Source organism: Nelumbo nucifera, chromosome 8, assembly GCF_055504915.1.
Source record: "Nelumbo nucifera cultivar China Antique chromosome 8, China Antique-T2T, whole genome shotgun sequence".
In the NCBI taxonomy this organism is placed as follows: domain Eukaryota; kingdom Viridiplantae; phylum Streptophyta; class Magnoliopsida; order Proteales; family Nelumbonaceae; genus Nelumbo; species Nelumbo nucifera.
The window spans coordinates 50767501-50777894 of NC_142656.1; the positions used below are offsets into that span (position 1 = coordinate 50767501).

The following is a 10394-nucleotide window of genomic DNA, read 5'->3' on the forward strand; positions in this document are numbered from 1 at the left end:
TACTATACTTAGACAAATAACAGTCCTTTAACATATCCAAATCTACCAGTCATGTCTGAATGCAATCTGGTTGAAGTCTAGGGAAGTTTAAAGTCTTTCTAGTGGACCATGAGCCCTGGAGGAAGAAGATACTTGATCCAGGCAATGGTTTTTTCTTATGTCTGCACATCGGGAACTGGTTTTTCTTATGTCTGTCCCGTACTTGTATAGATTATTCATGGGGAGATGTTCCCTATACAGGATGGGATGTGGCTGTGAGGTCGGTGTGAGGCGCGCTCTGTGAGGAGCAGATCCAAATTCGTGAGTGGGAAGCAATTCCAGCAGGGGGTCTGATAATTGTTTGGGATTCAAGCTCTCTTGTGGTTCAGGGGGTTTTGAAGGGTTCGTTCTCAGTGTCAATCCTGTTCCAAACTACTGAGAATCATTTCAACTGGGTTATGGCAGGAGTGTATGGGCCAACGGAAGATAGAAGAAGAGGGGAATTTTGGGCTGAATTGGATGGGATTAGAGAGAGTTGGGATTTTCCATGGGTAATCAGGGGTGGTAATAACAGGTGCAGGGGTAGACATGGCTTCTCACAGTTTATGAGGTGGGAGCTAGTGGATTTACCTTTAGTGAGGGCCAGGTATACCTGGACAAACAATCAGGAGGAACCTGTTTTAGAGAAATTGGACAGATTTGTAGTTTCTTCTGACTGGGAGGATAGTTTCTCAAATTTATCCCAAGAAGCACTGCTCCGTCCTCTATCAGACCACCCTCCAATTCTGTTGTACTGTAGAGGAATAGCTGCTATTAAAAATCCACCTTTCAGATTCGAACATGTGGCTGGAAGAGGAAGGTTTCCTGGATCAGAGTCAAAGGTGGTGGAAGGAATGCACAGTAACTGGAACAGAAAGCATGTTTTCTGTAAGAAACTCTCTAATGTAAAGTCAGAGTGAAATGGTGGAAGATGCAGGTTTTTAAAGGGTTAGAAGAGAAAAAAAGGATTCCCTCAGAAAAATAGTGGAGGAAGAGGAGAAACAAAGGAGGAAAAGGGCAAAATTAGAATTTGACAAACTGTGCTTCCAGGAACACAGCCTTCTTCCATAAAATGGCAAATGGAAGAAGAAGAACTAATACTATTAGGAAGAGGGGAGGTGATTGAAGGGTAAGGAAGGATCAGGCAAACAGTTACAAATTACCATAAAGACCTCTATAATGAAAGGTTGATGAGGAGGCCAAAGATGGATGGGTTGCCTTTTAAGTGTCCTTCTCAAGAAGAGGCCAGTCAATAGTCAATTGGAGTAAGATTTTACGGAAGACGGGAAGAGGAAGTAAGAATTGCAATCGAAGAAATAGAAGGTGACAAAGCAGCAGGGCTGGATGGATTCACAATGGACTTTTTTAAAAGGATCTAGAGCTTCATAAAGGAGGATCTAATGAAGGTGTTCCAGGAGTTCCACCAGAATGGGGCATTCGAAAGAAGTCTGAACTCTACTTTTTTGCTTTGATCCCCAAGAAGAAAGGGGCAGCAGGATTGAAAGATTTCAGGCCAATAAGCATTGTTAGCAGTGTGTATAAAGTGCTAGTGAAGGTGTTGTCTAAAAGAATGAAAGGTTTAATGGGTAAATTAATATCAGAGTCTCAAGGGGCATTTGTAGATGGGAGGCAAATTACTGATGGAGTTCTAGTGGCAAATGAGCTTGTTGACTCTAAGAGAAGAAGTGGAGAGGAAGGGGTGCTGCTTAAAGTTGATATCGAAAAGCTGTATACCATATAAATTAGGATTTTTTGGACAACATGCTTCAAAGGTTCAATTTTGGTAGGAGGTGGAGAAATTGGATAAAGGTGTTTGTATCTACAGCTAGATTTTTCTATTCTGGTAAATGGTGTTCTAGTAGGCAGATTTCAGAGTTCTAGGGGATTAAGACAAGGTTATCCCCTCTCACCTTTGTTGTTTATTTGTGTATCGGAAGCCCTAAGCATAATGGTGAATAAGGCGGTGGAAGGAGGTTTCCTCGAAGGTTGTAAGGTGGGAGAGGAAGTGGAGGTAGCATTGCTACAGTATGCAGATGATACTATCTTTTTTGCCAATGCTTCACAAGAACAATCGGAAATAATCAGAATGATACTAATACGGTTTGGAGTAGTCTCTGGTCTTAAAGTTAACATGCATAAAAGTGAACTAATGGCAGTGGGGGCTGGTCTTAACCTGGAAGTGTTGGCGGATATAGTGGGCTGCAAATTTGGGAAATTGCCTTCAAAGTATTTGGGGATGCTGCTTGGAGAAAAATGCATTTCTAAGAAGATTTGGGAACTGGCGGTGGAAAGAATGGAGAGGAAAGTAGCCCCTTGGAAATCGAGATGTTTATTGAAAGGAAGAAAACTAACACTAATAAAAAGTGTATTGGCTTCTCTCCCCACTTACTTCCCTATTCTGGCCAGTATAGCCAAGATTTTGTAGAAGACAATGAGAGATTTTCTGTGCAGGGATGGAGGGATGAGTTTAAATTTCACTTAGTCAATTGGAGTAAAGTATACAGGTCAAGAAAGGTCAGAGGTTTAGGGATAAGGAACCTAAGAAAGTTCAACTTGGCCTGTCCAGGGAAATGGTGTTGGATGTGGAATGAACAGTCCACAAACCAGTGGAGAAGAGTTATAGAGGCTAGATATGGTTCAAGGAACTCAAACGGGGAACCAGGGAATCAAGTCTCCCCTATGGTTGTGCAGTCTGGAGCAGCACACAGAAATCAGTAAAGGAATTCAAGCAAGGAATAAAGATGGAACTAGGAGATGGGTCAAGAATCAGCATTTGGCAGGAGGTTTGGCACGGGGATAGCCCTCTTAAGGACAGACTCCCAACTATTTCTGAAATTGCTCTCAACAAGGATTGTTTGGTGTTGGAGGTGTTCTCTCAGGGAGGCGGGGTGGGAGTTTGGTGTCCCATTTTCAAAAGGAACCTAAACAATTGGCAAGTGGAGCAATGGGAAGACTTAATGCAGATCCTGAATACAGTAAGGGAGGATAGCACAAGGAGGAATAAGAGGATTTGGTTAGGGGAGAAATCTGGAATTTTCACAGTCAAATCTTTTTATAACAGACTGTAATGATGAGGAGGCTTCTTTCCCCAAAGACAGGGTCTGGAGATTGGTGGCTCCCCTAAAAGTCTCTTTCCATTTGTGGGTGACAGCTTTGGGGAGGTGCCTAACAGTGGACAATTTATCAAAGACAGGACTGGAGGTAGAGCCCAGCAGATGTGTTCTGTTCGGCAAAAGTTCTGAGCTGGAACATCTCTTTCTGCATTGTAGCTTCAGTTGGGAAATGTGAATGAAACTACTAAAAATGTTTGGAGTTCAACTGTGTTTCCCAAGGGATGTATAGGCACTGTTAAAGAGCAGGTTTTCTGAGTGGTTTGTCGAGGAGAGGTATGATTGTATGGAAGGTGGTTCCAGTGGCAGTGGTGTGGTCAATTTGGATAGAAAGAAACAGGAGACTATTTGAAGACAGGTTTAGTTCAGAGGTAGTTTTAATGAGCATTTGGGGAAGGTTATACTCTTGGGTGGCGTCCTTACAGCTCTTTTTTTGAGTGCAGCATTCTTTTTGTATGAGTTTGAAATAGCGGTTTTTTGGGATGTATAAAGTTTTTCCTGCCTTCCCTAGTGCCTTGTTAGACAAGGCTGTATTCATGGACAGTTTGCTTAATGAAAACTTTACCTTTTCCCTCAAAAAAAAATTCTAGTTTAATTTTGTCTTGGGTTTTTACTTTATTCTGCTTCAGGTCTTATTGTACTTAATTTGTAATGCAATCAAACAAAATAAGGTAAATTTTGAAACAAAAATAAATCAGAATTGCCACCCAACTCATTTGCACTACCATAATTTTGCATCAGTATAAATAAATTTGCACTGCAAATGCAGTCTTGGTTTTTTTTTTTTTTTGACTTATAAATTTCTGCTTCCTTCTTATGATCTTATCTATGAAATTCTACACTTCAATGCCTATGACTAGAATTCCATCTCTTCATGGCCATTTGAATGGAGTGTTATCAAGCTATTGGATAAAAGTTGACAAACAGAAGAAAAAGAAAAAGCATCAAGAAAGCCAGTCCAACTTCCTAACAAGAGATGTATTGTTGAAGTTTAAGAATTGGTATTATCCTAATTGATTTGTTTAACTATGGCACGTGTGGAATTAAAACACAGTACATTATTGGTTAAGAACCTGAAAGATTATCAACACCCAACTCTTCCAAATGACAAAATATGGATGATAATTGACTACTAGTTCCAATATCTTGCCCAAATTCTTCCAATTATCATATTTTGTTTTGAAGATTAATATATTTTCTAAACCCAAAGCCACTATTCAATGGGAAACTACCAATGTTGAGTGAATTGTCTGGATTAAAGTATGCTTACTGTGTAATGTTAATATAAATAATCAGTTTGACACAATCCCTTCTGATTTTGTCAATGGCCCCGCTGGTTTACAGGTCCTGTCTTTGGATAATAATCCATTCAACTTGAGAACTAGATGGTATGTTCCTACTGAGTTGTAGAATTCACCTTAGGCTGTGTTTGGTTGCAGCGCAAATTTATTTGCACTAGTACAAATGCATGGGAGTGCAAATATAAAAAATGCAAATTCTTGTTTAATCTTGTTTTGGATTTTACTTTATTCTGCTTTATGTCTTAATTTACTTAATTTGTACTGCAATCAAACAAAATAAGCTAAAATTTGAAACAAAAATAGGTCAATTTATTCTCAAATCATTTGTACTGCATGGTTTTGCATCAGTGCAAATTTATTTGCATTGCAACCAAACACGGCCTTAGTTAACCAATCTGTCTTTAATGGGGTGCAATTTGGTTGGCTCTGTATCAGACTTCCTAGGTTCATTTCTGTGCAGTTGCTGATTCTGTGGCTGAGTATTCAGAATGGTGGAAGATGACCGGACCAATAGATGTAATTGGGAACCTTTATTCACTGACACAGATATAGCTACATGAAAATGAATTCACTGGGATGATTACAGAGATCATTGGACAATTGTTTTCTTTGACAGATCTCAAACTCAACTGTAATCAACATGTGTGTGATTGCCACGAGCACGAAAGTATGCAACTTCAGAATTTAGATTTCAACAATAACATGTTGATGAGTCCAATGCCAGACTTATGTTTTAATAATTTCAGTTATGATGGAAATTTTTTGTCTTTGACTGTCTTAAAATATTTGAAACATTCTTAACTTCTATTGCTAAATTTAATGAAAGTGTGAAGGTTGTTTCAGATGGAAATCCTCTATTTCAACAGTAACCAATTTGCCACACCTTCCTCGGTTTAGTAATTCATTGTCATCAGGGACTTTGTGTTCTCCATCCAGCAACCCTTGTCCAACCAAGGGCTCAGAATCTAATTCTGATGTTCCCAGTGAAGAATAATCCAAGCCAACAGGTTTATGGCGAACTTAATCCTGGTATTAAGTTTTCAAGAAGAAAATATTACAGACATAAGGGTTCTCTTACTGTTTCTCCCATGCAAAGCTATTTGAAATTTTGAATCATAGAAAAGAAGGCATTGGTATTGCAATCTTTACTCATTTTCTCATTTTGATGCAAGTCCAATACAGCTCACTGCTCACTAAAGACTCTTCTTATTTTGTAGGTAATGAAAGCTTCAAGAATGCAAGGGATTTACCAGATATTATTCATGATGTAAGTTTCTAAATTGACCCTCTGAAATGATAATTAGTTGGGTATTTAGGAACAGTGGCACATAATGGAGGCTTTGTTAACAGTGAGCTCGTAAATCCTCATTTTATACATTACTTTCCTATTTTGCAGTTGGAAACTGACAAGTGTGAGTTTTGTATCATAGCATGGCATGAGAACAATGGTCAGTTTCATTTTGGTCATCTTCCGGAATGTTATTCTTAGCAAAATAAAAGAGAGGGAGAGAGAGGGAGAGAGAGGTGTCAAAATTTTGTTTAAGTTCTCTTGGTTACACTGGTAAACATATGGTCCAAACATCCTAGAAGGTTAAATTGTAAGTTAAGCAAAGAAAATTTATGTACCGTACTAAAATATAAGGATTAAAAAGCTGTTTAGACCAAGAAAAGTTGATGTTTTCCTGTAACATTATTTAAGAGTTGGAGCTTGGTGTATATGTAGGAAGGGCTAGCTGCAACATTAACCAATGAAACTTTGGAGCATGATACACGTAAATTACAACAAAATATAACAACCAAATGTTTACATTAGTTTATAGGTGAAAATTGTAAGATCAACTTTTTCGACCACCGTATTTTTTTTTTTTTTGTTTTTTTGATAAGCGACCAACATAAAAATTTTCAAATCTGACAGTTAATCCAATTAAAAAGTAAAATTTCAAAAAGTCCTATACACTGTGCTCTTGTAGATTATGTAATATTATAGACTTTGTAGTTGACAATCATCTTCCTACCTTTGTATACAGGTGGCATGCAGTATTTTTGTGGTGTCCATTAGCAAGGAACTTACACGCCACCAGTACTGTATATGTGATCAATCCAGTTATGATCCAAAAAAACGGTAAAAAACTAAGACTGGAGACCAATCTTATAATATTAGGGTTTGTATGACCAACACGATCTCAAATCATTCTAGCCTTATTCAACCAATTGATGTCAGAATATCTTAAAAAATAAAGTAAATTAAATACCAGGATTACATTTCCGGTCTGCTTCAGCAGTTGATTGAATGAGTTGGATTAAACAGCTAGTTAGATAAATCAAATCTCGATTTAGTGCATTAGGGCTGCTCCAAGTTTTTTTTTTTTTTTTTGATAGAAGGGATGCTCCAAGTTTAAATACATAATTTTGGACCTTGTTTTCTGAATTTTAAAACATTAGAAAAAGGAGCACTTCACAAATCAATGGGAGAGAATTCTTTTTGTTGATTCTGTAAATGAGTTAATAGTAGATGCATCTTATACGAATTCACATCTGAGTGTGCATTGGGAACATCACCTTGTCATTGGGAGATGTTCCCAATGCACGGTTTGGATGTGCTTTGGGGCGTCTGTGGGGCACAGATGTGATCTCAACTTATACAGTCGGTTTATTTCTTGTATAGTTTTTCTGGCATGTGTGGTCTGGATGCATTCCTTTTATAATTACTTTGAGGGAATCTCTCCCTCCTTTGAGTAATCCAATATACCTTATTCATTAAAAAAAGAAAAATGGTCCATTCTAAGAGCCATTGCTTGGTTAGGGTGGTAAAATGAATCTCCAGATGACAGGTTGAGAACAGAAGGATTCAAGTTTCAGAGCGTCCACTTCATCTAAATATACAAGACCTGTAGTCGGTAAATTCCTCCCAAACGGCAAATAGACAGGATCATAATTGGGAAATGGTGTTTACAGACCATCGAGCCTCTTCCATGTGTGGTGTGGTTAATGAACATGAAACAGGTAAATTTATTCTTACATCATGTATGGTTCTTGAATACGACAATTATCAATTGCTTTTTTAGTGTTCAATCTCATGTTAACGTTGGCATGTCAATTGATTATGACATTATTGGTTATGGCATATCCCTCTATGCGCATTGAGAAGTTTTCAATTTGATGGCTCTCTTGAGAATGTATGCCATCATATGCCTGTGGCTGATGGCAAAACAATATGACCTGTACGGATGTACCCTCGTTCCCTTAACATCCTTGTCAGTGGAGAACGCTTATGTCATCAGATTTCTGGTAGTGACTATCCATTGGAGTCATTCCTGTCTAGGGGTGCAAGTTGGGCGGGTTGGGCCGGGTTTATGGTCATCCCAGGCCCGGTCCTAAAATTTGGGCTCAAGGCCTGAGCCCAGTCCAAACTCGAGTCAAGCCCGATTTTCCCAACCCGAGCCCAGCCTTGTTCTGTAATTTGATGCACTCGGATAGGGCTTATATTATATAAATGTAATTATCCGAATATATACACATATTTATGAATGTATGGAAATATGTATGCAAAATATCTATACAAATATGTATGTATATATATGTAAATATGTATGCAACATTTACATGTATACACATATATGTATAAATGTATATGATTGCATTGGGTTTGGGCTATCTAAGGGCTAGGCCTGAGCCCAGCCTGAAAAATAAAAATGCCTGACTTCTTGGGCCTGAGCCCAACCCGAGGACCGAAAATCCAAGTCCACCCATGTGAAATTTCGGGTTGGGCCAGTTCAGGCTTGGGCTGGGTTGGCCCAAGTTGCACCCCTATTCCGCCTTGGATTATGGAAATAGTTATCTTAAGAGATTCTACAATGTGGGGCCCCTCAAGGGACAAAGGGTGCTTGACACATCTTCCTTGTATATGTTTCCTCCACTCTTTTATCGCTTATTAAGAAAAATGAACAGATGCTAATCATAAACAAATGTTGGGCCCTCTTAAACTCTCATCTTGTCTAAGTTGAAGATCAGAACCCACTATCATACGAGTCCAGGTGGTCGGTGTAACAAATTCTGATAAATCAACTAGAAAGACACATCAGCCAAACGTGTGTGGAGAGTAAACTCTTTACCTTTTTTTTTTGGTATTATAACTTCCCCTTGACCCCCTTTTTCCCTAAGTACTAGTTGTGGGATTTAATTTTGCGTTAACGCTAGAACAAACCAGATAACACACCAACGAGCTAACCTTGGGTTGGTGACTCTTTACCTATGTCTTCCGAGGATATGGGAAGTCTTGATTTTTTTGGGCTGAATGTGTCATGTGCCCATAACAAAGGTGACAATCGATATCTATATACTTGGTTGCTCATGGAAGACCGGATTTGCAACAATATGGATGGTCACTTTGCTATCACAATAAAGAACCCTTGGAGTAGATAGGGAGATGGTGATAACAATTAGTACACGTTTGAGCCATGGCATGGTATTCTTAGAGGTGTAAGGTGGGCTGTGTCATGCTGGCACAGCACGATTTTTTGGGCCGCTCATGCTTTAGTGGGCCATGCTGTGCCAGTGCACTAGCCTGGGTGGGTTGTGCTTGCCTAGCCCAAAACCTTCAAATGTCAAGCTTGGCACAGCCTGTGGCACGAGCCTAAGGCCCTAAGCAAGCCTGTGTCAGGTTGGGCCAGGCTGTGGGTCGGGACCATGAGGGACATATTTTAAAAAAGTAAAAAATAATGAAAATTAAAAATAAATAAACAAGAAATTGAAAAAAAATCTTAGAATTTTATTTTATATGAATTTTGCTGTATACAATTGCTTATATATGAACTATGAAGTAATAAAATGAAATTAAAAAAAATTACAATGCAATGGGAATAAACTAGTATAATATATACCATGTAGGGCAAAGCCACTAGTGGAGGATAGAAACAACTGATGAGAAAGTGTGACATTGAGATATTGGACCACCTGTAGAGTTATAAGATGCTCTTGTTATGGTGATTGTAGATGTTGGTTGAGAACATGGACCGCAAAGCAAAGTTTTAGTCATGTCACTTAAAGATAAACTAGGCATCCAACAAGCTGCTTGTATTGTGTTGGATGGCTTGCAACCCGTCATGCTTGATTTAGTTATGATATCCTAAATATAATTTTGTTGGCCAAGAAAAATGCCATCAGGAGTTCCAGTTAACTTAACGCCTAAGAAGAATTGTAATGGGCCCAAATCTTTTTGTTTGGAAACAAGTGTTGATGTAAGACTTCAAAGAAGAGTTATGATTGGGTCATCACCTGTTATGATCTATGATGATCAGGTCATCTATATAAACCAACACTACAATGTATAACTTGGATTTGTCTAAAACAAAGACGGAGTAGTCAGCTACAAATGAAATTCATAATCAAGTAATGCTTAAATGAGCTTGGCAAACCATTGGCGTGAAGCTTGTTTCAGATCATAAAGAGATTTGTTGAGCCGGCACACTTTATGATCATGAGAAAAATAAACCAGAGGAGTCATATAGATTTCTTCATGAAGATCATCATAGAGGAAGGCATTGTTGACGTCAAGTTATAATAACCAATTTTGCCATAGGTGCAAAAGTATCATGATAATCTAGGTCCTCGACTTGGGTGTAACCTTTGGCAACAAATTGAAATTTTCAATTGAACCATCAGCTTTAAACTTGGTGTGGTATATCCACTTACACCCAATGGCCCATTTCCCAGATGAAAAATCAACAAGTGTCCAAATATGATTACGCTCAAGAGCATCAAGTTTATGTTTCATAGCCTACTGCCATTTTGGGTTTATGGCAACTTGAGCATAGGAATGAGGTTCAAAGGGGGTTGATAAAGAGCTGAAAAGAGCATGGTGGAAGCTAGACATTTCATAGACAAAGTTAAATGAGTAGGTGGTCACCCAGTCTGAGTAGGCTTGGGGATGTGACTAAAATCTAATGGTTTAGGTTTAATGGTGGGA

General features: G+C 38.6%; 1 protein-coding gene across 21 annotated transcripts in view; it reads left to right on the forward strand.

Moving 5' to 3' along the window:
• Positions 1–6700, forward strand: part of CAF1 (RNA-binding CRS1 / YhbY (CRM) domain-containing protein) — a 25306-nt gene extending 18606 nt beyond the window's left edge. For 2 of the 21 annotated variants that reach the window (XM_088893231.1, XM_088893230.1), the window contains exons 6-9: positions 4473–4516; positions 4865–5562; positions 5647–5696; positions 6457–6700. The gene's annotated coding sequence lies outside the window, so the exon portion shown is untranslated. Of the gene's footprint in view, positions 1–4472; positions 5563–5646; positions 5697–5825; positions 5878–6456 lie in introns of all 21 variants that reach the window. The other 19 variants (XM_088893235.1, XM_088893233.1, XM_088893234.1 and 16 more) reach the window with 15 other exon arrangements.
• The last annotated feature ends 3694 nt before the right edge of the window (positions 6701–10394 follow it).